This window comes from Martes martes, assembly GCF_963455335.1.
Source record: "Martes martes genome assembly, chromosome: 7".
Taxonomy (NCBI): domain Eukaryota; kingdom Metazoa; phylum Chordata; class Mammalia; order Carnivora; family Mustelidae; genus Martes; species Martes martes.
In genome coordinates this window covers 40895263-40923201 of record NC_137894.1, presented here as the reverse complement: position 1 = coordinate 40923201, position 27939 = coordinate 40895263, and positions in this window count along the sequence as shown.

Sequence of the window (27939 nt, the reverse complement as noted above, 5' to 3'; positions counted from 1 at the left end):
GAGCTGCTTTTTTCATGATGTGCTGGAAAGGCCAGGAAACTTCCAAATGTCTGATGGTTACATTGTCCTCTTCTGAGAAAAGTAGCCAAAGGCTAGTCTCTGATTATAAATTTTCCTCTCTATGTGATATGACCTTGCAGCCCTGGCCACAGCTGATGGCCTGGAAATTGCCACCTGTCACAAAAGCACTTATCTATAGGCTGAGCATGATGAAAATGATGATGATAATGATGACATTATAACAACAGACGTTAATCTAATTGAACACATATCACTATCAACTTTATGTCTCTAGTTTAGTATTTTTGTTAGGAAAATGACTCAGAAGATAGAATACTTTTTGGGTTGCTGTTCTCTGCCACTAGGGGGTAGCATCATTGTTATTGTCTTGAGTCCATTGAAGGTAAACTCTGTTTACAGTTCTTTAACCTTTCCAAGTGGTTTTTTTTCCCATTTAGAGTGAATATAAGTGATCCTCTGCCTAGTGCAGTAATTTTATAATTTAAGAAATGACCCTTGTGTCTTGTAAATGGTATAAAAGATATACAGTAAGATAGAACAATTTTTTCTTTTCAATCCATTATTTTATGTCTTCATTAATTATTCTACTTATAATAGTTTTGCTTATTAAAAAATGCCTAGGGGGTGTCTGGGTGGCTCAGTAGGCTAAACCTCTGCCTTTGGCTCAGGTCATGATCTCAGGGTCCCGGGATAGAGCCCCGCATCGGGCTCTCTGCTCGGTAGGGAGCCTGCTTCCCCCTCTCTCTGACTGCCTCTCTGCCTACTTGTGATCTCTCTCTCTGTCAAATAAATAGTTAAAATCTTCTTAAAAATATAATAATAAAAATAAAAAATGCCTAGTACTGGTGTGCCTGGGTGGCTCAGTTGGTTGAGCGTCTGCCTTTGGCTCAGGTCATGATCCCAGAGTCCTTGGATAGTGTCCCACATCAGGCTCACTTCTTAGTAGGGAGCCTGCTTCTCCCTTTTCTTCCCTGCTCATGCCCTCTCGATCTCTATCATTATCTCTGTCTCTCAAATAAATAAATAAAATCTTTTAAAAAACCTAGTATTAGTAATAAATTATTAGTATTAACTTGTTGTGCTTTGCATTTGCTTTTAGTACTTAGCCTTCCATCTGTTATATGAGAAAAGGTTATGTGCACTTACTTTTGGGTGGAGGGGCGATGCATCACATATGCTGGAGAACATGGCAGAAGACATGCACTTTTACCTCAAGGATCATACAATTTAGTTATGGAAATGAAATGTATGCATATCAACTAGACTTATCAGAATTAAAAGTTTTTTTAGAATTTATCAATTTCCTCTTATAATTTGGTAAATTTTTTTCTCTAGAGGCAATGCTGTCTGATTCTTGATTCATTCATGATTCATTCATTCATAATTGTTAGATCTTCTTGGAGAATTAATTCGTTCTTTTATTTCTTGTAAATTAATGACAACTTCTTAAGCCCTAATAAAATTTTTCCTCTCTTATATTATTTTGTGATATTAGTAATTTTAAACTTTCTTTGACTTAGTATTTGATGGCTTATCTTTTTTCTCATTTCTTATCTTTCAACTCCTATGTGCAATATTTCATGCATTTATCTTTCAAACAACATATAACTGAATTACTAAAAATTTAAGAATATCTCTCTTTAGTTAGCCAGTTTAATCCATTTATTTATTTTTTTTAAGATTTTTTTTTTATTTACTTACTTGACAGACAGAGGTCACAAGTAGGCAGAGAGGCAGGCAGAGAGAGAGGAGGAAGCAGGCTCCCTGATGAGCAGAGAGCCCGATGTGGGGCTAGATCTCAGGACCCTGGGATCATGACCTGAGCTGAAGGCAGAGGCGTTAACCCACTAGCCACCCAGATGCCCCAGTTTAATCCATTTAAATTTCACGATTTAAATCACTATTTCTTTGGAATTTTTCCCCCACTATCTTGTTTGTGGTTTCTGTATAACGTACCTTTTCTTGGCTTAGTATTTTTCTCCTTTGCTGGCTTCTCTTGCATAGACTGAATTTTCTTTATTCCTTTTCCTCTCTTTATGGCTTTGAATTGTATATATTCTATTTCTTATTTTTTAGCGGTTATCATTAGATTTTTTGGATGCATGCTTAAAGCCAAAATTTAATCTTTCTTTCCTTTCCCTAAATTATACAAGAACCTTTGTATAATATATTATATATTATACTAAGATCCCTCTCATCATCCATGATGTTTTCCTCCCTCAGGATTTTAATTCTTCCTAGGTTAAAAACTAGTCACCTTTACCGTTGCTTTTTCAGCAAGTGTTTAGATTTATCTCACATGTTTACTAATTCCTTGCCTCACTATTGCTCCTTGCAATGCCGTTCCTTTATTATGGGTTCAGTTTTATTCCTACCGCAGTATGTCCTTCAGTGGCTCTTTCAGCATGATTGTGAATAGTTAGTCTCACCATCTTCGTTTGATGAAGAATGTTTTCATTTTATCATGCTACTTGAGCAACAGTTTTGCTGACCTTTTCACTTTAAAGATACTGCTGATATGTCTTTTTAAAAATTTTTGTTGAAATTTAATATACATGTAGAAAAACATGCATATTGTGAGTGTGTAGCTCCATGGACCCATGTAATCAAAACCTAGTTCAAGGTACAGAAGACACCCGGCACCCCAGAAGCCCTCCTGATGGCCACAGTCAGCCACTCGCCACCTCTAAATAGTTAAACACTGTCTGGACTTCTACCAGCATAGATATGTTTTCTTTTAGTTTTTATTTTTGCTGATGAGAAATCTGCTATCAATCTAGTCTTTATTTACTTAAAGCTGATCTTTTTTTCTCCTGTCTTTTCAGATACTATTTTTGGTGATCTGCCGTTTCATTATGTGGTATATATGGCTGTGGATTTATTTCTATTTGTGCTACTTTGCTCTTGGCATATTTTCTGGATCTAAGAAGGTGTTTTTTCATAAATTCTGGAAAAATCTCATCCACTATCTTTTTGAATATTTCTTCCCTCTCATTCTTTTTATTCCTGCTTTCTGAAACTCCTAAGAATATATAGTGGATCTTACCTTGTCCTTTATAACTTTGAACTTGTCTTTGATATTTTTGATCTCTTAATTTTTCTACATTGCATTCTAGATAATTTCCTGATTTATTTTTTTTCCCCTTGATTTTCTTCATTTGTATGTGATCTACTGCTAAATTTATTTGTTATGGGTTGAATTATATGCTCCAAAAGAGATACATTGAAGTCATAATTCCCAGTACTTTAAATATGACCTTATTTAGACGTAGGGTCTTTACAGAGATAATCAAGTTAAAATGAAGTCTTTAGGATGGACCTTAACCAAACCTGATTGGTATCTATAAGAAGGTGGCAGGGCAGGGGACAGGTATTGAATTTGGACAAAGAGGTCTGTGTGATGAGGCCTGAGGAAAACACCATGTGAAGATTGGAGTTATGCTGCCACAAGCCAAAGAACATTGGAGCTACAAGAAGCTGGAAGAAGCAAAGAAGGGTCTTTCCTCTTTGGGTGTCAGAGGGAGCATGGCCCTGCCAACACCTCAATTTCATACTTGTAGCCTCTAGAGCTATGAGATAATACATTTCTTTTGTTCTAAGTCACCCAGTGTGTGACACTCTGTTGGGCAGCCATGGAAAATTAGTATACCATTTATTTAGTTTTAAATTTCAGGGATGCCTGGGTGGCTCAGTTGGTTAAGCGGCTGCCTTCGGCTCGGGTCATGATCCCAGCGTCCTGGGATCGAGTCCCGCATCGGGCTCCTTGCTCGGCGGGGAGCCTGCTTCTCCCTCTGCCTCTGCCTGCCACTCTGTCTGCCTGTGCTCGCTCTCTCTCTCTAACAAATAAATAAGTTTAAAAAAAAATTTAAATTTCAGTGATTCTGGGATGCCTAGGTGGCTCAGTTGGTTAAGCGTCTGCCTTCAGCTCAGGTCATGATCCTGTAGTCTCAGAATCAAGCCCCACATCGGGCTCCTTGCTTAGCAGGGAGTCTCCTCTCCCACTCCCACTGCCCCTTCCCCCGCTCGCTCTCTCTCTCAAACAAATAAAATTTTTAAAAAATTAAAAAAAAATTAAATTCCAGTGATTCTTTTTCTTTAATTTCTAAAAAGTTTTTATTATATGGTATCTCATTCTTATATCATGGCTTGTAATCTTTTATGTCTGTAATGATTTTGAATATGCTTATTTTTATTGCTTGTTTCAGATTGTTCTATTATCTTAAATTCTTAGAGTGTTATTCTTCCTGTTTATTTTGTTTGCTCACTGTCTGTTTTGGAGGATGATTTCCTCTTGTGATTTATAATTTTTTTAAGTGTGAACTTACTTTCACCAAAGGGATTTCCCTATCTTGGGACCATCCCATGCTCTTTGGGTTGTGAAAATGTTTCTACAGAGTAGCTTTGTATTTCTTATGATGCATATCTCCGTGGTTTCATTGGTCTGTAGCCAATTTTTTCTTTGATTTCTTCACTGAGGTTTCTTTTTGGGTTGATAACATGAGTTCAGACTCTGTACCCTGCATGCTCAAACAGGCTTGGTATTTTGATTTTCCATAACTGACTTTTTCTTAACCACTTGGAGATGGGAAAAGACAAAGTTCCTTGACTTCTCCATGTGCCTTCTAGGATATTGACTTTATACAGGTTTGTTAGTTCTAGCTCCATGCCTTGCCCAGCTCCTGTTCTACCTCTCTTGCTGCTAAGTGGGCATTTAAACCCCATCCTCTGACCATTTGGGCTTATATCTAGATCCACACCCTGCTGGGTCCCCAAAACATTGGTTCACAAATGGCAAAATGGCAGCTCCATCTTTGTTTTCCTCTTTATTTCTAATACCTAAGAATTTCTTTCTTCTTTACTCTCTCTGACATTCTTCCAAGTTTGGTTCTTTTTCAAAATAGTTTTTGCTACATTTCCCTGAGCATTTCTCTGTATTTTTAGAAAAAGGAGACTGGGGGCTATGTTAGTGTAACCTACCATTTCATTGAAATGAGAAGCTGGGACCAATGTCTGACATTGAATGATTGTAAAGAAGGCAGGATGTACTAATAAGGGGTTTAAGGAGGGAGAGATTCACTGAAGAGTGGAAATAAGAAATAACAAGTTTTGCTGAGGATGTGAAGAAAAAGGAATACTGTGCACTGTTGTTGGAAATGCAAACTGGTGCAGTCATTGTAGAAAACAGTATGGAGGTTCCTCAAAAAATTGAAAATGGAATTACCATCTGATCCAGTAATTCCAATATTGGATATTTACATGAAGAAAACAAAAACTCTAATTTGAAAAGATATATGCACCTGTGTTTATTGCAATATTATTAACAATAGCCAGCATATGGAAGCAACCCAAGTGTCCATCAATAGATGAATGAATAAAAATGTATATGTACAATGGAATATTAAACAGCCATGAAAAATAATAAAATCTTGCCATTTGCAACAATATGGATAGATCTAGAGAGTGTAATACTGAATGAAATGTTAGAGAAAGACAAATATGATTTTACTTATATGTGGAATTTAAAAAACAAAACAAATGAACAAAGAAAAAGGAGAAAGAGAAACCTTTGACTCTTAAATGTAGAGAACTGGTGGTTACCAGAGAGGACATAGATGGGGAGGGATAGGAAGGGGGTGAAATAGATAACTGTGATTGAGAAGAGTACACTTAATATGTGTACTCTTGAGTATAAAATTGTTGAATCATATTGTATATCTGAAGTTAATATAACACTCTGGGTTAATCGTACTTCAATTTTTAAAAATCTACCAAAAAGAGAAGAAGAAGGAGAAAAAGGGAATAGCCAAGTGCTGGAGGATACCAGTTGGGGTTCAGATAAAGGAGGGTTAAATACTTTTAAAATATTTACTTTAAAATTATTTATTAATAATTATTTGATTTATTAATTAAATAATAATCTAATTTAATACATTTAATTTATTAATAATACTTTAAAAGTATTATTACATATCAGTTAGAATTAGAACTAGGACAATGATATGCATCTAATGTTTAGCACAATCATAAACACACAGCATTGCATTGTTATTTTCAGGAAGATTGACAACTTGACTCTTGTTCCCTCTCTTCCCCATGCCTTTTCCTTTGTAAAGACAAAACTGCTCTGTGAACTGCAGGAAGCCAGATTTTTGCAGGAAATACCACATGGCTTCAAAACCTTACCATGCTGACTTAGTCCTCAAGGCAGTGGATGGTTGTGAAGAAAGGAATTAGAAATGTTCCTAGGGCATTTCAATCTGTAGTTAATGGAGGTAGGAGGCTCAAGTCAGAATTTTGGTTTTTAATTTTTAATTTCTTCAACTATGACTTCATTGTCTGAAAAAGAGAGTAGAAAGCAAATCTTCTGCTCCGCTTTGAAATGTCCTTAACACCCACTGAATTGGAAATATCTTCCTAATCTAACTGTTGGAGGAGACTACAAAAATTAAATGAGAAAGCAGAAGTGAATAGGCCTTAAAATAAAAATGTTTTATATAAGAGAGGCAGCATCACCTGGTAGTTCAGTGCATGGACTCCAGAGCCACAATGAGTTATATTCTAACACTAACTGGCTGTTTGGGAATGTTGCTTTAATCATCCGTGCCTCAGTTTCCCCATCTATAAGATAGGGTTAGTGATGTATGTATCATTGGGATTGCCGTAGGGTTTAAGTGAGATGTAGTAGTGCCTGACATATAGTAAGTTCCTAATAAGCATTACTTTACATCCCCTATCATAATCTATATAACATCTTAAGTCCAGGGACCCAAGCAGGTTGAGAAATAAGATCAGAGTGTTTGAGAACCCTCTAAAATTTACCCCAAATTGTGTATGTGTGTCTGCATATGCATTTATGAGAGGGTGGTACATTTTTCTTAGGAGCTAGTTCATAGTTTCCATCAGATTCTGAAGATACGCAACCTCTGGGGCACCTGGATGGCACAGTTGGTTAAGTATCCAACTCTTGGATTTGGCTGAGGTCATGATCTTGTGGATCATGGGATCGGGCCCCTGTGGGGCTCCAGGCTGAGTGGAGAGTCTGCTTGAAGATTCTCTCCCTTTGACTCTTCCCCTTACTTGTGTGCACTTTAAAAAAAAAAAGATATGCCACTCCCTAAAAGTTAAGAACTGCTTTTGTTTGAATCTAAGCACCATAGAGCTAAATACTCTTATGCATTCCACATAGGTTTTATGGCTCTTGTTTGGTTCAATAAACATTGACTGAGAACTGGGCAGTGGTCCTGGGCAGTCACTCAGCCACCCAGGGGCGACACCTTACTCAGGTAACTCTGTATTTAGGGAAGACCCAAATGAGAACTCAGGAAATCACTCAGATGATTTCTGCTGAAGTTTATCAATGTCATGATTTCCTTGATGGGCAATTTCAGTGCCAGGCGAGTCAAATTTATTACTAAGATGTTCTGTGGAAGGACTGAAGCTTCACTTAAGGCTTTTCTTGGAGAGCAATGCAGGATTTCATCGCTTCCCATCAAGTGCCATGAGAGCCTTCTGGTCTGAGTTTTCAGTGAGAACCCAAGGTCATGAGATTAGGGGACCTTGGTGAAGCACCATAAGATGCACAATGGAAGGCTACCCAAACTTGATGAATTCTAAGAATTATTAGACTGTTTTCTTCTATCCTTTGAACCTTCTCTTGTTTTGACTTAGCCCAAACAGATTTGGCCAGGCTTACAGGTATAAATGTCAAAACTTTTATTTCTTTTTAATGATGTGTGTCATCTAAATAGTGATGCCATCAATAAAGGATGTTGTTTCTATTATTTTTTCCCTTCTGCTCTCAGATGCCTTTTAACATATGTAAAAATATTTATATAGTGTTTCAAGTCTGCAGCATTCAGCACAGACTTGCTCTTTTGAGTTCTCCCTTTTGGTAATATATTTAACTCAAAAGAAATCATGGGCATATTGGGGGCAGATAGTAGGAACAAATCTGACAAAAAGCTAATGAGCTCTCCTGTGATTATCAGGGAGGCTGGTGACTCATTAAATCTCATTTCCTGGGCAAGTCCACATAGGGAGAAGAAATGATCTGAACTAAAGGCCTGAGAACCTAATGCAGTCAGATTTATGGGCATCCGTATAAGTAGCCACATGATAATCAGTGCAGATAGTGAAATGTTTTAATGAGGCTCTCTGAAATATTTAATTGGTTACTTTATTAAATTTTTTAATAGTTTTGTTGTTTTCTGTTAGGAATTAGCCCCACAGCAGGGAGGGTCCTAAAACCAAGTGGGGTTATCTTTTGCTTGGATTCAATCCAAGCTGTTGTTCCCCTACATAGTATTCTTTATGTGTATTATCATTGTCATTGATACTCAAGGCTATGCTGAAAAGAGGGTCAGGTTGGTTAGAATCCATAAAAACAACTTCTGGTTCCGAAGTATACGAGTATCTGCTTAGAATTAATCCTCTTCCAAGTTCATTAGAGTGAATCATTGTTCATTCTAAGGATTACCTATTGCTAAGATGAAATTTTTCCAAAATTGAACAATCCATAATGGAGATGAAGAGACTGTGATTTGTTTTTGACAACTTAACGTCCTTTTAAATGTCTATCTTCACCTTCTAGTTGTTTCCTTTATATCTTGTTCCTCACCCTTGGGTGCTGGTAGCTTTCTAATCATGAATTAGTTAAATGACAAGAACTTAAGATATTGTTCTTCTCAGGATGCATAGGCACAAATAAATTAATTTCTTCTGGTAGAATTTTAGATGTTATAACAGGTTGGGTGGGTTGTGATATTTTGCATATCTCAGATCCCACCTCTTCATCAAGACTTCCTTGTGGCTTGATCATCCCATGTGTATAGGTACTTAAAACTATCTGTTAGAAGAATTGCCAGTTGACTAGTAAGGGGAGACCATGAAGTGGTGTGTGGTACCTGTTGCTATGTGACCAGTTACTATTTGTGACTAAGACCCATGCTTTTTGCCACAACCGTGGAGAGAACCATCACCTATAGGTATGATTTATTTTTAAAGGCCATGGGCAGGATTCCAAACAGAGCAATCATTCTAGACAGCCTTTTCATAGCAAAGATGGGTTTGCCAGTGTAAAATGTCAAAATGATTTAGATAAATTCAGGTTCTAACTCATGTCCACATTAAATCCAGTATTTGAAACTATCCATCTTTTAAGGTCATAGATATCTAAGATAACATATTGGGGTAGTCCATGCCAAAAGAAAGGTCCAGGGTATGTGGGGTCTTCACATCATGACAGATGAGTGAGTATAAGTACAATATTTTCTTGATTCAAAAATGCATGTAAAAAAAATGAAAAAAATTTCTGTAATTAAGGGCTCATAAAATCATCTTATAGTTTGTAAATATGCTTAATGTAGTATTTTTTTTTCCAAAAAATATGTTACTAAATCTTGTAAGCAGTGTTTCCTTAGAATTTAGGAAATACTGTTCATTCCCTATAGGCTAAGTCTTCTTCACAACTTATTGTTTGGACTTTGGTTTATAAAAACATCATGGCCAAGTTTTATATTGTTGACTAGAGGAAGGGCAGGCAACTCTTTAGAACAAATAAAAGCTGAGGGACACCTGGGTGACTCAGTTGGTAAAGCATCTGGCTTCAGCTCAGGTCCTGGGATCAAGCCCTGCATGGTCAGACTTCATACTCAGTGGGGAGTCTGCTTCTCCTTCTTTCTCTGCCCTTCCTGCTGCTCATGTGTGCTCTGTCTCTCAAATAAATACAACTTAATAAAAAAAAAAAAGAAGGTGTTCAAGTTGTAGAAAACACAGTTTAAACATGATAAATGACTGAACTGATTTGGAGCTGGAGCAAGCTGTCTTGTCAGGCTGGTGTGGTTGAGAACCCAACTCATGGTCCTGTGACAGACAAGAAGTTGAGGGTGCATCTGACCTTGAAGTCTAGGATGGTAAAAGAGAATGGGCAGATTCAGAGCAACACAGATTCGAGAGGCAGAATCTGTAGAAAATGCTGGAAGCACAAACTTACAGTAATATATCTGGCAGGTGTAGTTAGAAAAAGTTTAGAAGGTTATGCCCCAAATAATTAACAGTGTTGAAGAATAGGATGGTGGGGGTGGGGAAGAGACCTCAGCATTCTTACTTTTCATTTGTACATGTCTGCTGTTAAAATATCTTATAATGAACATGTGACTTTTTTTAAATTAAGAAATTATAAAAATCACTAAAGAAAACAATATATCCCAGAAATGAAAACAGTTCGCAGCTGCCAAGATACTGGCCTGCCAAATCGAAAATTATTTATTTAGACAACTGTTGGCATGGCTCTACTTCCCATATCCATGCATGGGAAGTAGAACCATGCCTCTGTCTATTGGGCCTTCCCCTGGCAATATGGGGGCCAAGACCATCTCCCTCCCAACAGTGGGGCCAGGACACCTCCTCCAGTGACTTTCCAGACAACATTTAAAGATGAAGCTTAGCTGTAGGCTGCAGAGGCTACCCAGTCAAGAACTACCTGGGGGCCAATGGCTGAGGTTCCTCTCCTCTAAACCTGGAAGTATGTGTGCCTTGTTCCACACTGAGGACAGTGGGAAAATTCAAGTGCTCTGTTTTATGAAAGTGAATATGAAGTTAGTTTCTTGTGCTTTAGGTCCTTTGGTCAGTACCCACCTAAAAAGAAGCCTTGCTTTCCCCCAAAGGCCAGGAGCTGGGAAAACTTAAATCACTAATGCCGTTGTTTTTCTGGTGCCATTTAAAGGCAAGCCAAATTTTGGGGGAAAAAACCTTTATCTTTCCTTCTCTTTCATGTTCATGAAACAAGAAAATGAAGGTATGTGGTGCCCCATCTATGACTGCGAGTGGAAAAATGCCTCCTATAAATCTTTATTCATGATTTAAGTAAAAGGGGAAGGGGGAGGCCATTAAAACTACCAACATCAATTTATTTCTTTTCTGGGAAGATATTCACCCACAGGCTGTACCTTTAGTACACTTGAATTCTTGGTTTCCCAGGGTCGTCCACATCCTAGCTGCATTTCCCTTCTTGTATTGTCACCTACTGCTTATTCCTAAGCATCGTTTTTACGAGAGATACTTCAGCAGCTTTGAAAACCTGGGAACCAGTGTGCCTGTCTGGATGTATGCATGTTTGGAAGTGGGTACCGTTTCTGAGTTAAAACTGAATTGGCAACAAATGCATTGACTTAAACAAGGGCTAGTAATTTTGTTTGTACTTTTGCAGTAAAAATTCTTAAAAACATTGTCCTTCTAAACATAGCTAAAATGGTTTGATGGTGGTGTTTTTCATCTGTCTGACCTCCTTGTCTTACTGGGGAGTTGGTACCACATGGGCATGGGGTGAAGGGTGAACCCTAATGAAACATTGAAAGTCCCAGGCAGCAACAAGAAGAATCACAGAGTTGCTCCGCTATCTGCTGCTACTCACCTTATGTGCCATTTTTTCCCTTCAAACTTCAATGGTTTTTTTTCCCAATATCCCCTTTGAAAGAGATTGATGTGGCTGGCAATGGTGAGGGGATTAACATGAATAACAAATTATTCTTACACGTTTGAAGTTATAGGCCTATTATACTTGCCCTTTAGGGAAACACTGGGCTTTACTGAGCTATTGCTATTCTCAACAAATTTCAGTAATTATTAGTGCTAGGAGTTGGGTTGCTTGGTTTCAGCTTAGTTTATACAAATTGTCTGTGCCTTTTGGGAGCCTTCTCTGACTACCCGATTCACAGTGAAGGAGGCTGAATGGGGTATGACAATATTTTCCAACCTTAAAATTTGCAACTAAGTTTTAAATTGTCTAAATACTTTTTTTTAATTTTGGGCCCCAGGCATGACAGAGAGGAAAGAATAAAGAGAATCCAGAGTAACTATATTTATTCAGAAGAAGGTAGAGGAAAGGAGTTGGCTCCAGATAGGAATAGTTTGCCTGGAATAGAAACCCCACAGAATGGTGGCTGGGAACTGGAGAAGAATTAGAAATAGCAAGGTTCATATCTGATCAGGCCTTAATCAGTTGTGTGACTATGACAACTATATAATCTCTTGAACCCATCCTTTGCTCATCTGTAATTAAGATGTGATAAAATACTGATTTCAGGCCATTTGGAGAAATAAATAAAATAATGAAAATTCCTCACTGTGTACATGGTTTTTACAACTACTATTTTTAGTACTGCTAATACTAGCTTACCTATCTCCTGTATCTGAAGTTCAGGTAGTAGTCTTGAAAAAGAGAGCCCTCCAGTGGGTTGCATAAAGCACCTACATGGAAAAATATGGGTCAAATCAATATAATAAATTTTATCAAACACCTGTGCAGCCAGACCAAATCCAAGTGCCACCAATTACTAGATGTGTGACCCTGGGAAGGTTAGCACCATTTCCATGCCTCCGTTTTTGGCTCTAAATCAACATTACCAGTTTCACAAGGTTGTCATGAAAATTAAATAAGGTAATTACCTGTAAGGCCCTTAGAAGAGTGCTCTGGAGTTATTTCAGCATAACAGGTCACCAAACCTTCTGTGCAGCCTCATACCTTCCTTGGTGATAGAATGAGAAAATATTCATTTCATAACTTCTTAGGAGGTGCTACTATTTTCTTCCCAGGAAAAAGTCCTTCTGGTGTTAGTATTTTATCATACCTCAGGAGTGGGTCCACCTTCTCCCAGGGTTGCAATATTGGCATTTCCAGAATGGATGAATGGGTGGTTTGGTTTCTTTCTGGATGGATGTTTATGTGGCATAGATACCTGTGAGCAGTATCTCTACCCTAGGCTGCTGGTTTCTTTAGGACAGTGACCATCGTGGACTAGGTGCCCAAGTTAGAACAGTGTTGCAGATTTTGCTATTAACAAGAAATTCACAATCCCCAAATCCCAGGTATCCTTGTCTCCTTCCATGGGAAAAGAACAGGACTTACTCCCCATCACCAAATGGAACCATTCTATGTAGTTGAAATATCAGATGGGAAGTAAGTGGATAAATGAAGACATGTGGAATTAAGACCAGATATTAAGATTATTCAGGCAGGGGACTGAACGAAACAACACACAAAAATCCTTTCTTCAGACATTCAAAATGATTCTTTTTGGTAAATAGGGACAATTACTACCACACAACTTCCCATTTGAGAGTAACGTGGAAGGCAACAAGGGATCTAAGATAGTGGGATAAAGATGCAATTTATACAAAACTCTTTTTATACAAACCTTGGTGTGAAAGCCTGGATTAAAAAAAATAATATTATTGCTAAAAGGTAAACTGAGGCATATTAAAACTTTTAAAAGCTCAAGCAAAAATCTATTAAAACCAGCATCCATTCGAGAGGATAGAAAGAAGCTCTGAGCAACTATACAGAATGAAAGACTTTTATAGGCAGAAGGGAGCTGGATGAGGAAATAATGGTAGGTTAGGTATCGCAAAATTACTTCCTTTAGGAGCTGGCACAGGCCTATTAGGCAGATTATGTCACTAGTGCTGATGAGGTCATTTCTGACTGACTGGTTTAAGATTCCATTTCTGGAGAGTTGCAACTGTAAGTAAGTCTCAGTGTAGTGTTGTGGACTTAGCATAAACAAAGTCCTCTTGAGCCTGTTGTCTTCTTTCTAACACTAATAACTAATAGCTTAAACATAGCACTTAAAGGTTTTTAAAGTCTTTACATCATTTTAATTTTATTTTTTTTAAAGATTTTATTTATTTATTTGACAGAGATCACAAGTAGGCAGAGAGGCAGGCAGAGAGAGAGGAGGAAGCAGGTTCCCTGTGGAGCAGAGACCCCGATGGAGGGCTCGATCCCAGGACCCTGGGATCATGACCTGAGCCGAAGGCAGAGGCTTTAACCCACTGAGCCACCCAGGTGCCCCCATTTTAATTTTATAGACAAGGAAATAGAATTCACTAAACACAGTCTGCTCGTTCATCTAATGTCTTCTAGAATGTTTAAAACATGATTATGCATACCAAAATCCTACTTTTTCAGAAATTCACTTAAAATATAAAATAATATATAGAAAGCAAATGAAAAAGTTGTGACATATATTGTGTTTACATTTAATAAATTGCCAGTTCTTGATGCAAAATTATAAATCAATATAGTTGTATGATTTATGAGGGATAAAATTAAAAATATTAGTTCATAGAGCACCATACAGAGTGTGTACCATGAATGGGGCCCAATTTAAGGTTTGTAGTTGAACATCTTTTGATCCTGTGAGTGTGCCTTGGTGATATATGTGTATCACTTCATTTAAGGCTGAACCAAAGTCTAAAATTTGAGGCTTTAATAAAGGATGAGAGGCTCAGGCAACAACACCCCCAATTCTGCCTGTGATCAGCAAGTACTTGAATATCTATATCTCCTCAAGTTGGTGAAGAAAGCACACATCCTAATTCACTCTAGATCTCTGGACCTCCTAGACCTCCACCTTCTCAGGCCCTCTCACCAACATTTTGGGGAAGTGGCATCCCCTTTTGTGTGACTCCCTTCCACTCCACTACTGCGTAAAGAAGCAAGCTGCAGATCATCCAGCTGGCAGTATAAGCTAGAGCAGTGCTCCTAACATGTGCTGCAGGACCCATGTTGTTCTGCAAACTGTTACTAGTCTGAGATGATGTAAGCATAGACATCGAGGGTAAGTCTCTCTCCTTAGGGGCTAATGTAGCTGATCACTTGCAGTTGAAGCCAGTGCTAATTTATCATTATGAAAATCCTAGGGCCCTTAAAAATTATGCTAATCTACTCTATTGTGTTCTGTCAGTGGAACAACAAAGCTGGAATGACAGCATATTTGTTTACAACATGGTTTACTGAATATTTTAAGCCTACTGTTGAGACCCACTGCTCAGAAAAAGACTTTTCAAAATATTACTGTTCTTTTACAGTCTACCTGGTCACTCAAGAGCTCTGAGGGAGCTGTACAATGAGATAAATGTTGTTTTCATGCCTGCTCACACAACATCTGTTCTGCAGCCCATGGATCAAGGAGAACTTCCGTTTTTCCACTCTTATTATTCAAGAAACACATTTTGTAAAGCTATAGCTGCCACAGATAATGATTTCTTTGATGGATCTGGGCAAAGGCAATTGAGAAACTTCTGGAAAGGATTCATATTTCTGGATGCCATTAGTAATGTTTGTGTTTATGCGAAGAGGTCAGAATATCAACATTAGCAGGAGTTTGGAAGAAGTTGTTTGCAACCCTCATGGATGACTTTGAGGGGTTCAGGACTTCAGGGGAGGAAGTAACTGCAGATGTGGTAGAAACAGCAAGAGAACTGGAATTAGAAGTGGAGCCTGCAGGGGCGCCTGGGTGGCTCAGTGGGTTAAAGCCTCTGCCTTCGGCTCAGGTCATGATACCAGGGTCCTGGGATCGAGCCCCACGTTGGGCTCTCTGCTCAGCAGGAAGCCTGCTTCTTCCTATCTCTCTGCCTGCCTCTCTGCCTACTTGTGATCTCTGTCTGTCAAATAAATGAATAAAATCTTAAAAAAAAAAAAAAAGAAGTGGAGCCTGCAGATGGGACTGAATTGCTGCTGTCTCTTGATGAAGCATGAAGAGATGCTTCTTATGGAAGTGCAAAGAAAGTGGTTTCTTGAGATGGCATCTACTCTTAGTAAAGATGCTGTGAAGACTGTTGAAATGACAATAAAGGATTTAGAATATTACATACATTTAGTTAATAAAGCAGTGGGAGGGTTTGAGAGGATTGATACCCAAGTTTGAAGAAAGTTCTCTGGGTAAAGGGTTACCAAGCAGTGTCACATGTTTCAGAGAAATTGTTTGTGAAAGGAAGAGTCAATTGATGTAGCAAACTTCATCATTGTCTTATCTTGAGAACTTGCCATAGCCACACCAGTGTTTAAACACCCTGATCAGTCAGCAGCCATCCACGCTGAGGCAGGTTCCACCACCAATGAAAAGATTACAACTTGCTGAAAGCTCAAATGATGGGTAGCATTTTTTAGCAACGAAGTATTTTTTTAATTAAAGTATGTACATTATTTTTTTAGACCTAATGTTATACACACTTAATAGACTATAGTATAGTGTAAACATAACTTCTATATGCACTGGGAAACCCCAAAATTCATTTGCTTTCTTTTTTTTTTTTAAGATTTTTAAAATTTATTTCAGACAGTGAAAGAGAGAGAGCACAAGTCTGGGAGGGGAGAGGGTCAGAGGGAGAAGCAGACTCCCCATTGAGCAGGGAGCCCAAAATGGGGCTCAATCCTAGGACCCTGGGATCATGACTTGAGCCGAAGGTGTGTGCTAACGTGACTGAGCCACCTAGATGACCCTCTTTTGATTTTCTTTATTGTGATATTATCTTTATTGTGGTAGTCTGAAACCAAACCTTCATTATCTCTGAGATATGCCAGTAAATAATTTGGGGTGGGTCAGCATAGAGCTTGAGTGTGTGGACTCTGGGGTAATAGTGCCTAAATAAGTGACCTGGTTGTCTGGATGACTGTGTGAGTATATTATCTGTATGACTTTGAGAAACTTATTTTCTTCTGCCTTGATTTCCTTATCTGTAAAATGGGGGTGGTGGTAATTGTACCTACCTCATAGGATTGTGAGGAGTAAAGGATACTTGCTCTTAGAAAAAGTACCTTGTACAGAGTAAGGGCTCACTGTGTTTTAGGTATTGTTGCTTGCGTTTCCAGACCTTATTGCTCACCTGTATTTTTGCATAAGCCAGTGCTTGTGACTTAGACATTATGGCTTTTGAGTGCCCTAGGCACTTTTACTGTTATGGGCCTCTTGTTCTATTTAAAAAAAAAATAAATACTGTATTTTATGACTGCATTGATATAAAGATGAATTTAACAGGCTAGATTCATTATTCTATATTTATTATCATTGTATTTATTTTTCCTTCTTTTTTAAAAATTATTTTATTAACATATAATGTTTTATTTGCCCCAGGGGTACAGGTCTGTGAATCATCAGGTTTACACATTTCACAGCACTCACCATAGCACACACACCCCTTTCCTTCTGTTTTTAAGATAAATTAGAACGAAAACATTTCTGTGGTCCCCTAAAAGTATCTTGAACCCTGGACACTATGCCCACTGTGGCAGGGTTAGACAAGTTGGAGCCTGTTGAGTAAGTTGGCCCTGGTGTAAGCCCCTCTTTCCCTTTCCATTACTGGAATACTCTTTTCAAACATCTGCTCTTGAGCATTATTCCTTCTCCTCTTGAGCATCTCCTCTTCATTTGAAACTCCACCCAAGTTTCTTCCTCAGGCTGTCCTGTGGATACTATGGTATTAGAATTGACTGCTTCCTAGTCTGTTTCCTAGGCTAGACTCAGTTCTTTGAGCTCAAGAAACAGCAGGTTTCCCAGTGCTGATAAGCACATTATAATTAGTTAATTATTAGGCAAGTTTGGGTAAAATGTGTCATGGTGTAGGAATCAGCATGGATTGGGGACCCAGGTGGTCTTGAAAGAAGATTTATGCAGAAAACAGGGGAAGTTTAAAGACAGTCTTTATAGTCCTATTTCCAGATAGCGCCTGAACACCGATGGATTTCAAAACCCACGAAGAAAAGTTGAGCTTCGAGGAGCAAGAGCTTCACAAGAAAGTTGCCTAAGCAGTGGGAACTCTCCACTGATTAACATTAACAGAAGCTCCATTCATATATCACACTGCGAACAGTCCCCTAAAAGCTGATCTGCTGCCTCATTAGAAACCAATCAAATGCTTTCAGTGTTGAGTAATAGGTTTGGCTGGGCTGGCTCCAGGGGCAGAACTGCCTTGAGGTTCTTTGCTAATTTCAGATGTTGTGGCAAGGCTGGTTCAGAAAGGAACCCTGGCAAGAGGATGTTGCAGTGGTTGAATCACCAGGCAAAAACCTCTAACAAGAAGATGATCCAGTCCAGTGACATTTCCTGCTATAATATCTTCCCCACAAAGCAGAAACATGTTTCTGTTTCACAGGATTATCCTGTCTCACCAGCCATTGATCACAGCAGAGGTGTTTTTAAGTTCAGGTGCATACAAAGCACCTGGGAATCTTGTTAAGCATGCAGACCCTGGGCTCATTCTCAAAGTTTCTGAGTCAGTGGAACTGGGACCGAGCCCAGAACTTGTACATTTAACAAGTAGCCTGGGTAAATAATGTTGCAGATGTGTTAGATCAGACTAAGAATACGGATCTCACCAGACAGGTGAACTTAGAACAAGTAAGAATCCTTCTATGTTCTGGCCCCTATGCTGTATGCCCATATCTCCTCAGCTCTTATTTCTTGGATGCCTGGAACATAGAATAATCCTTAAGCATAGAAGGAGGCCAGAAATATTCCCTCTATGTCCCAAGCCATCTCCCTTGCAGGTCCTGAGGCCCCCATTTTCTTTGGTTTTGGGGGTTGGGATGTGGGCATCTGCATGATAGAGTGATGTGTCTTTTTTCCAACTCAGAGCTGAATCTTGTGAAACCAGATTGCTGGAACTCTGCACTAGGGTTCCATTTACTATTAAGGGCTCTAATGAGGAGGGACAGGCAATTATTATTATTTATTTCACTAATTAGCCAGATAATCATTCATTTTGAAACTGTTCAGGGTTGGAATCTGTTCATTTTGTACCCTTTGTGTAATGTGGATTCATTCTATTTTTCCTCTTTAGAAAAATGGCTGCTTTGTTAAATGAGGGGCAAAGGTAGGGGGTAAGAAGGGGGGACTTAAAAAAGAGATCATTTCTGAGCTGTGAAGATAATGCAACAAGGAGCCAGAGTCCATAAAAACATCACCTTTCAGTCTCTGAAGACATAATGCTTGATGATAACCATAAAACATGTTAGTGCAAAATAAATTGCTGTTCTATTCAGATCCTTAAACGTACTACTGTGGATGTCACTGGAGATATGCAACTCTTTTTTCTGATCCCGAGGTGTATTTTATCATAATTTGTGGGGTGGGTGACAGCCTTGTACACATGATTGCCTTTTCTTGCTCAGTTAGCTTGTCAAGGTCAGAGTCCTTTGGCCTTTTATGAATGTAGGACTATTAAGAAATGAGCAGGATAACTGAACAGCATGGAGAGGAAACTTTATTTTTCTCCAGTAATCAGTACATTATATTTGCATGGTGTTTGCTTATAATAAGCTATCATTCTACTCTCAGGTATTTTGAGGGGTAGGAGGGGATGATGTTGTTAGTTTGATGCTGTGCATCTAATTTTTATTGTGAGATGGAAAGAACCTCTGGGAGGTTGAGAGTCATCTTCAGTACAACAATGTACAGTGTTCAGGAGCACTTCCACTTTCAGATAGAATTTTTTTAAGGTAGATGATTATAGTGGGAAGTTCGTGCTTCTCTAGGTTGGTGCTTCTATAGAGCGGAGATGCAGTATGACTCTTTGTAAGACAAATGTCCTAGATAATACCAACCTGGTAGATCTGGCTAAGAGTGTGTTTTCTTTTTGTTTTTGTTTCTGTTTCTTTATGGCTTCCATTTTGAGAGCTAAAAGCAGAACTGAGGATAACAGGAGTTGTAGCCAGGGGTCTCATTCTAAGGAAATGTGAAATGGTGGTCATTTCTCACAGAAATGGAAACCCTCAGTAAGTATTAGTGTCAGGGAAGTGATCCTAACAAGAGGTAGAGAAGGCTTCACCTCCTTGAAGGATGACTTTGTTAGCACCCATAACTTCCAATATACTCTTTACCTTTGCATACTAGGAGTACAGGATTCAGTCGAGGGAACTTATAACCTGAATGACTCTTTCCCCTTAGGGGGCTCCTTCATGTCAGTAACACTGGAAATTGTTCAGGAGTCTTGATAAAAAGTTAAAATGTCATAAACAAGTTCTTATATAGGAAGTTCAAGGAACAATGGTTCCCAGGTCTTCAGTGACTCCTACTAAATTTTCAGAAGCTCTGTTAGCGAGAATTTTTTATGCCTGGTTTTGAGGAGGTTATTACGATTCTTTTTGGTAGAAGGAGCCACAAGAAAAATGTCCAAGTATCTATTCTACCCACCACAGCAGTGATAAAATATCTACTGAAAAGAAAAAGAACTTTAAGAAGCCTTTTATAGCATTGATCATATAGATCCTAACATATTAATTTATTGGAATTGATTTCTATACTTTATATAGAGCAAAGTAAAGTGAGTGAAAGAAATGTTTACTTTACTTAAGAGTGAGATACAATTACTGCATCCAAGAACCACTTTAATATAGTGCACGCATATTAAAAATGAATTTGATTATTTTAAATAATCCTTTTCTATTCTTGGAAGCACTTTCAAGGGCTCTAGGGGAAGAAGATGTGAAGGTACTGAAAAACTAAAGAGATTTAAAATAATCTAGACTTCTCCTGAAGGTCATCTTACCAAGTTACATACACTGCCTGATGACTAAGAAATAGAGATAATGGACAAATCCCAGAGGTCAAGTTATATATTAGCCACCTGAAGGGACAGAATTTTATATCAATTGCTTAATATGGCAAAGGATAGAAATTAAAAGCTAAGAAAGAAAAATGGCTGACAAAGAAAGCAAAGATGGATTGGATGAGGTAAGCTGGGAACTCTCTTCCCATTATAAGTTCCTACCTTTATCTAGTACAACTTTTAGGTGGCTATGGGAGCATTACCTTGTAGTGTCATTGAGGCTGGGTAAAGGCAGGAGCAGCAGCTGGAAAAGGGTTTGCTTCCTTTAAGAATAGTTTTCTAGAGGCTCCTGTGTGGCTCAGTGGGTTAAGCCTCTGCCTTCAGCCCAGGTCATGATCTCAGTGTCCTGGGATCAAACCCCGCCTTAGGCTCTCTGCTCGGCAGGGAGCCTGCTTCCCCCTCTCTCTCTGCCTGGCTTTCTGCCTACTTGTGTTCTCTCTCTCTTTCTCTCTGTCGAATAAATAAAATCTTTAAAAAAAAAGAATAGACTTCTAAAATGACACTGTCTCAGACCTTGGGACACATGCAGGGGGGTTGTCAATGTAAACTTGGTAAGCAGTGGTTGCAGCTGGAGTGGAAATGAGGTCCTGAGTTCTTTGTGAGGCCAGTATTTCCAGGTAAACTGGATTATGGAAATCAAAATATGTTTTCCTGATCAGTCTCATCAGTAATAGCCTTCCTGTGGCATGGCAAGCACTTACCTGCATCAGGGATTTGTATTTGCTGTTCCGTCCTCCTAGAATGTTCTTCCCCCCAGATATTCTTGGGGCTTGCCCCCTAAGTTCATTAAAGGATTCTGCTCAATTGTCACTCGTCAGGGCTGCCTTTCTTCCTCAGTCACCCAATTGAGGATAACAACTCTTTGCCACTCTATAATCCCACCCTTCTTTTTTTTCTACCATAGCACTTATCATCATCTGACACATTATTTTTGTTTGTTTGTTGCCCCCAATGGAAGGTAAGTTTAATGAGGGTAGGGTCTGTGGCATATGGGACCTCCGAGCAAGCTGAGAGTTGGTCATTGCTATATACTCAGTGCCTCCAAACTGTGCCTGCCCTGCCACAGGAACTTGGTGAGTTTTGGTTGAATGAATTAGTGAAAAATAACAGTAATAGCTTTCTTCTGCACTTTCCACACTCCACACTGAGTTCCCCACTCTGGTGAAGGCCATTGCACTGTACTGTAAGCTAGATCACCATTATTTGGCACCCCATTTTACAGTTAAGAAGGCACTTCTAGTGGCCCTACATGCAAGCGTCTTCTCTAAGGAATATAGAGCTGTCCCAAGGATATTAGCATTCTGCACTTCTACTCTGATAAAGAATTTGCTGACACACATTAACTTAAAAGGGAAATGAAGTTAAGAAAATATCAACATTACAGAAAAAATAGTAGGAAAGAAGAACGGGACTCAGAAGGATTTTATTTTGACAGACTTTCTGGAAAGGACCTTTTACTTAAGGTTATTTTATATATATATATATATTTTTTTTTATTTATTTTTAAGAAATGGCTTCTGTTCTCTAGGAACTGTGTCCACTCTGCATCCATTATCTCTGGTTCTCACAAGGACTGTGCATGGTAGATATTATCTCCCATTGTGCAGATAAGGAAATTGAAACTCAGAGAGGATAAGTAATTTGCCTAAAGTTACACAGCCAAAAGCCCATTTTCCTTTTATAACACTTGTCATCATCTGGTATAAAAATACTTTAATTTTTTTGTTGTTGTTGTTTGTCTCCTCTACCAGAAAATAAGTTCTATGAGGATAGGTTCTATGCCCCCAGAGAGTGTCCTGTTGTTCAGGTATCTCTATTTCCCACAACCCCCTCAGTTTTTAGAGGCACTAGGCTAGAGCCAGTCCACCAGCAAGAAGAGCCATTCCTTGCTAAACCCCAGAAGGAGCTTCTGGGATCTGAGCTCTCATCTTTGCCTTAGTTTTCACATCCCAAGCGACTTGTGCCAAGTGTGGTAAATATCCTGTGGGATCACTAAAAGATAAGACTTCCTTTTTACTACTTTCTTTTTTTCTTGCTTTACTTGAAAATAACTAAGGATAAATAGAAAAAACAACAGTGTGTGCTGTTTCTGTTCCAGAGTCATATGCATTTTATTCTAAATGACAATATTTAACAACAAAATTGCTTCATTTCAACCTCATTGCATTCCTTCAAGTGGGAGTACTATAATTTAAAAATAATAAATGCAACAGAGTGAATATATTGCTTTCATTAATCCCCAATACTGCTTATTTTCAGCACTTTTAAATTATTTGGGTGTGCTCAATAGATTTAGTTGAAGTGGAAAAAAATCATCCAAATTTCAGACCATTTGCAATTATCAATTTATCTGCTGTTTTCCAGCCTAGTAACTGAACTTCAGAGTAGCATTTAGTTTGAATGATTTCCTCCCTGCCCCCTGCCTGGTATGAAACAGTGAATTAGTCAAGTAAAAATGTCTGTGGAATTGAAGATGCTATAAACAAGGGCATCATATACTCTGAATTATCAGCCAGCACAGGTGATGTTGATTGCATGTCATGGTGTCCCAAGGACATCCAGAGTGACAGTGGAAACTTTCTGTCTCTGTGCCCAAAGTGAAGTGAAGAATTAAGGCAGTAATCTTAACATTTCCCTTCTAACCTGCCCTCTTCTTGATTCCCAAGTATTTAAAGGAAAATATGAAATTTTAAGGTCTTCAAGCACCAGAATGTAAGCACTAAATTGCCATATAAAATATAGGATGCTCCCATTAAATTTGAATTTCAGATAAATAGTGAATGCTTTTTTAGTGTAAGTATGCCCCAAATATTACACCCTGTATTTTTTTCTGCTACATCTGGCAACCCTTTTGAGTATCAGGACCCTGCATCATATTAATTTAGCTGGTGGGTTTGTTTTTTTTTTTAATATGGCATGGTAGTGGTTGTAGTGGTTGGAATTTACTGAGTGATCACTATGTACCAAGAATTATCCTACATGCTTTACATTTATGATCATCCAGTCTTCACAAGAATTCTGTCAGTCAGGTGTATCATTATCCCATTTTAGAAATACAGCAAGATGAGGCTTGGAAAGGTGAAGTTCCTTGCCCAAGATCGCTGCAAATGTGTGGTGGTGCAGGGTGGTAGCTGGAGTCAGTACAAAGACTTTCCTGATTTCACTATGCCATTATACTTTCTAATTAAATGAAAACAAATGACCAGTTGCAGGTAAGATCATGTGTCTCTCTAACTTTTCTTTAAGGATATAAATACAGTCTTAAATTCATATGGACATATTCAAGGTTGAGTTTGCAGTGTATATATTAAGGCATACAGGCAGAACTCATCTTACTGGCAAATGGGCTGGCCCATCCCCTATTATTAAAAGGGAACTCGTATGGCAAGATATAAATTGAAGGTATGAAATGCAATGGTAGTAATTGGACAGAACTTCAAATGAGTGAAAGCAGTTTCCAACAATTAGTTGTTTTGAACTCAGTAAAAATCCTGTTATTTCACTTAATTTTAAACTCATTATGGGTTGCCTTGAGGTATTTAAATTTAATTTGGGGGTTTTTGAATTGTGGATTTGCTTAAATGTAGGCTTCATCTCCTAATTGGTTAATGAGCAACTGCATTTGCAGGTGGGCCAGGTTCCACGCTGAGGGTCTCATCATAACATTTCTTCTTAAATATCTACTTCATGTAATTATTGAAAAGATGATGAAACACATTTTGAAAAAATTCAAAAGAAAACAGCACCCACGACAGAGCACAATCATTTTCATTTTTGCATATTCCTTTCCTGTTACTAATTTCTGAAGTGGCCAGAACTGATAGATTCCACAGTGCTTGTTAGAAATGAATTCATGGTTTCTGTCAAGAACCAAGCCTACGTAGAAGAAAAGGCATACGAGGAAAGAAAATCCATCTTGCAATTCAAAACAATTCTGTTATTTATTTATTTATTTTTTAATTCCATGAACAGGACATGCAATGAGCAGTATTTTCCTTTCTCACCACAATTATTCCCTTTATTTTAGAGGCACTGTGGAGGCGAGAATTGATTTCTGGATTCTGAGATCAAGAGGGCCAAGCACTTGCCATAGAATTGACTGAGAGACACTGAGAGGTGGGATTCCTCAGTTCTTCCAGGGCCCATTTATTGAGCACCCACCAGGCATGTGGCACTAGGTTAAGTACTAGAAATGAACACACACACACACTGAACTAGAATTTGCCATGCTGTGACAGAAGTCTGAATTATTGTAGACAGACAGCAGCCAATGTTTTGCTGATGGACTAACATGAATGATATGACAAGATGATCAAAGGTTCATGATTCTTCCAAGAGAGACTGCCTCAACCTAGGAGTGTTCACACGTGCAGGGAAGGACTGTGGATCATTTGGCCATAGCTTTTGTCCTCAACTAGTTAACAGTACTCCCTGAAATGAAGAGACTGGTAAAACATTTAAAGGAAACAATGATTTGACAGAAAATTAAAGGAATTCAACAGCAACCCTAATAGAGCTGCCTTGTTATGTAATACAGACTGTTCAACCATAGGATCAATGCAAGGGCCACAGAGGACTTAGCTACACTAGCAAAAAGTGAAATCATTTACATTTGGAAGCCACAGCTGGTATGAAAATAAACATTGAATCAGTTTCTTCCTCTAAGTCCATGTTCCATTAGACTAACTACGGTAGGTGACATTTTTCACATTTTAATTGGTGTTTTGCTGATTTTATCAGAATTTCTGCTGATCAAAGCAAATTAGCTATTTATTTATTTTGCAATGAAGCTAACTGTTCACTGCAAGTTTAATGTACTGTAATGAATTTTAAATATCCTCCTAGTCAGATTACAAAGCGTTTTGAATCAAGATGTCCTTGTTACACTTAAATTATTAATTACTCAAATGGACAAAAGGCAACTTTCAGATATAATGTCACATTTTAAATGGATCTGAGTCCATGAAAATGTTGGGCCTGCATTAAAAGATGTCAGAAAAATAAAAATGTTTTCCCCCAAAGTCTGCTTAACCCACTCGTACCTGCTTGGTTTTTAGACATATGATAAATACTTTCATTATTAGTTTATTTTCAGTAGCTTACAGAACAATAAGTTTTTATGTTATTTACACTTCAGTGACTTCGGTTTAATTGGCTTCCTTTATGTTATTTATATAAATATAAATCATACTGGGTTTTAAAGTATTAATGATGCATTTTATGTTATAATGCTGTTTTCATCCAGACTAGCACTGAATAAATTCATACCATCCATGGGTAACAGCTAAGGATCCTTACAAAATCTGTGTCAAAGTTGAAGCAAATGCACTTGAACCTCAGCAGAATTCAGATTTGGGATGAAAAGACCCACTAAATTACACTTCATTTGCATTTGATTTAGCAAATTAATTTATTCAAATATTTCTGGAGGGCAGTTCTCAGGTCTGTATGGTTGGGAAACTACATAGATTTGTATGTCAAGGCACTATAACAAAGTAAAGCAAAAAAACCCACTTAAATAGAACTGAGTTTTAAGTACTGCTTCTACCAGTTGAAGGAGCGCAGGTGACCCTACTCCAAAAGCCCTCAGAGATGGCTTCTGTCAAGAGGCTGGTTGAAAGATCTGTTGGCTCTATTTAAATGTTTGCAATTGTAGGCTTTTCTAAACACCCATTTGGTGATCTTTGGACATTTGCTCTTAAATCCTAAGAAGACATTATGAGTAAATGGAATTCTCTTATATAGCTTACATTTCTAAATAAACTTTAAGATTTTGTGGATATTTAGGCTTTTCCGAGTGATTCTGCATACTGACTTCTTTTATTGATGAAAAGCATATAAAAAATAAAAGAAAGTAAAAGATGCTTTTGAATAGATGAGTGATATCATTTCAATTGTTCATTAAAAATGATGTGCCCTAGGGTTGAGGGTGGGGAACAGATTAACCAGTGTGGTGAGTTTAAAGAGAACAACAGTAACTGTGTGATGGGATAGGAGTGGTAATTTGATTTTGGTCTTAGGGAAAGTTGGGTGCCCTTCTGAAGCACAATCCTGATCTTTGTGGTGACTAAGATAGTAGAGAAAAATGAAATGCTTCTTGAGCATTCATTTTTAAAATGTCACTCGAACCCCACGCAAACACAGCTTTTCTTATGGAGACACATGTGAGATGAGCTGGTTCATTTGTCTCTGTCCTTGTCTTAGCATATTCAGTTTTCAAAGTGCCTGAAGAGTTCCAGGACCAGGCGATTTTGTTCTACAGGGTGAGTCTGTTGAAAAAAACTCTGGGAATCAAAGGGATCTTCCTAGCTGAAAAGCTTTGGGAAAGTTATTTGATGTGTCCTAAAATTGTTTTTCTCATTTATAAAATAGGGGTAGTCACAGTACTTGCTTCATGGAGTTGTTTTGAGGAATGAATGAAAGGAAGTATGTGCAGCCTTAGCACAGTACCTAATTCCTAGTTGCTCAGTGGATGGTTGTTTTTGTAATGTGTCTTCAGTATAGTTACTCTGTATATAAAGTTGGAAGGATATCAACAAGTAAGTCATGCTGCTAACTATGGCGTATTTCCAACTCAGGTGGAAACCGCTGGGGGAATAACAAACATTTATTTAGCAAGAATGATGCTGGGGGAATAACAAACATTTATTTAGCAAGAATGATGTCACTAAAGAGAGAGATGTCTGGTATCTAAAGAAGTACTACAGAAGACACTAGAAAAGTACCTTGTAGACTATGACAGCTGTTCTCAGTATGAATTGAGTGCCCTCTAAAAAGTGGGTAGAATGATCAGTTGGTGGGGAGAAACCGAGACAGTTTATTGGATTTATACCGCACTTAATGGGGGATGAGGGGAAAATCACTATCAAGTCGGTGAATGTGGCATATGTTTGCTAACTTGTCTTAAATAGCTATTTCAGTTTACAAAGGACTTACACATTTTCTCATTTTGTCTTCACATCAGCCCAGTGATACGAGTGGTTCAGATATAATTGTTCCTTTTACAGGTGACATTGTGTCTCACAGAAGTAATGGAGTTTGACAAAGGCAGAACTTGAGCCAAATCATCCTTTCTTGTTTAACTTCATGGAAATAGCTGACAATTATTAAAACAATCCATTTAGGGGTACCCAGGTGGCTCATTTGGTTAAGTATCTAACTCTGGATTTCGGCTCAGGTCATGGTCTCAGGGTCCTCAGGGTCTCAGCCCCCCACACTGGGCTCTCTGCTTAGTGTAGAGTCTGCTTGAGATTCTATCTCCCTCTCCTTCTGCCCACCTGCCCACCCCCTTCCCTGCACATACCCCCCCCCAAATAATCATTTTAAAAAATCCAATTAATTGGGGCACCTGGGTGGCTCAGATGGTTAAGCGTCTACCTTCAGCTCAGGTCATGATCCTGGGGTCCTGGGATCGAGTATTGCATCAGTGGGGGGGGGGGTCCCTGCTCAGTGGGGAGCCTGCTTCTCCCTCTGCCTCTCTCTTTCTCATGAATAAATAAATAAAATCTTTTTAAAAAATCCATTTAATTCTTA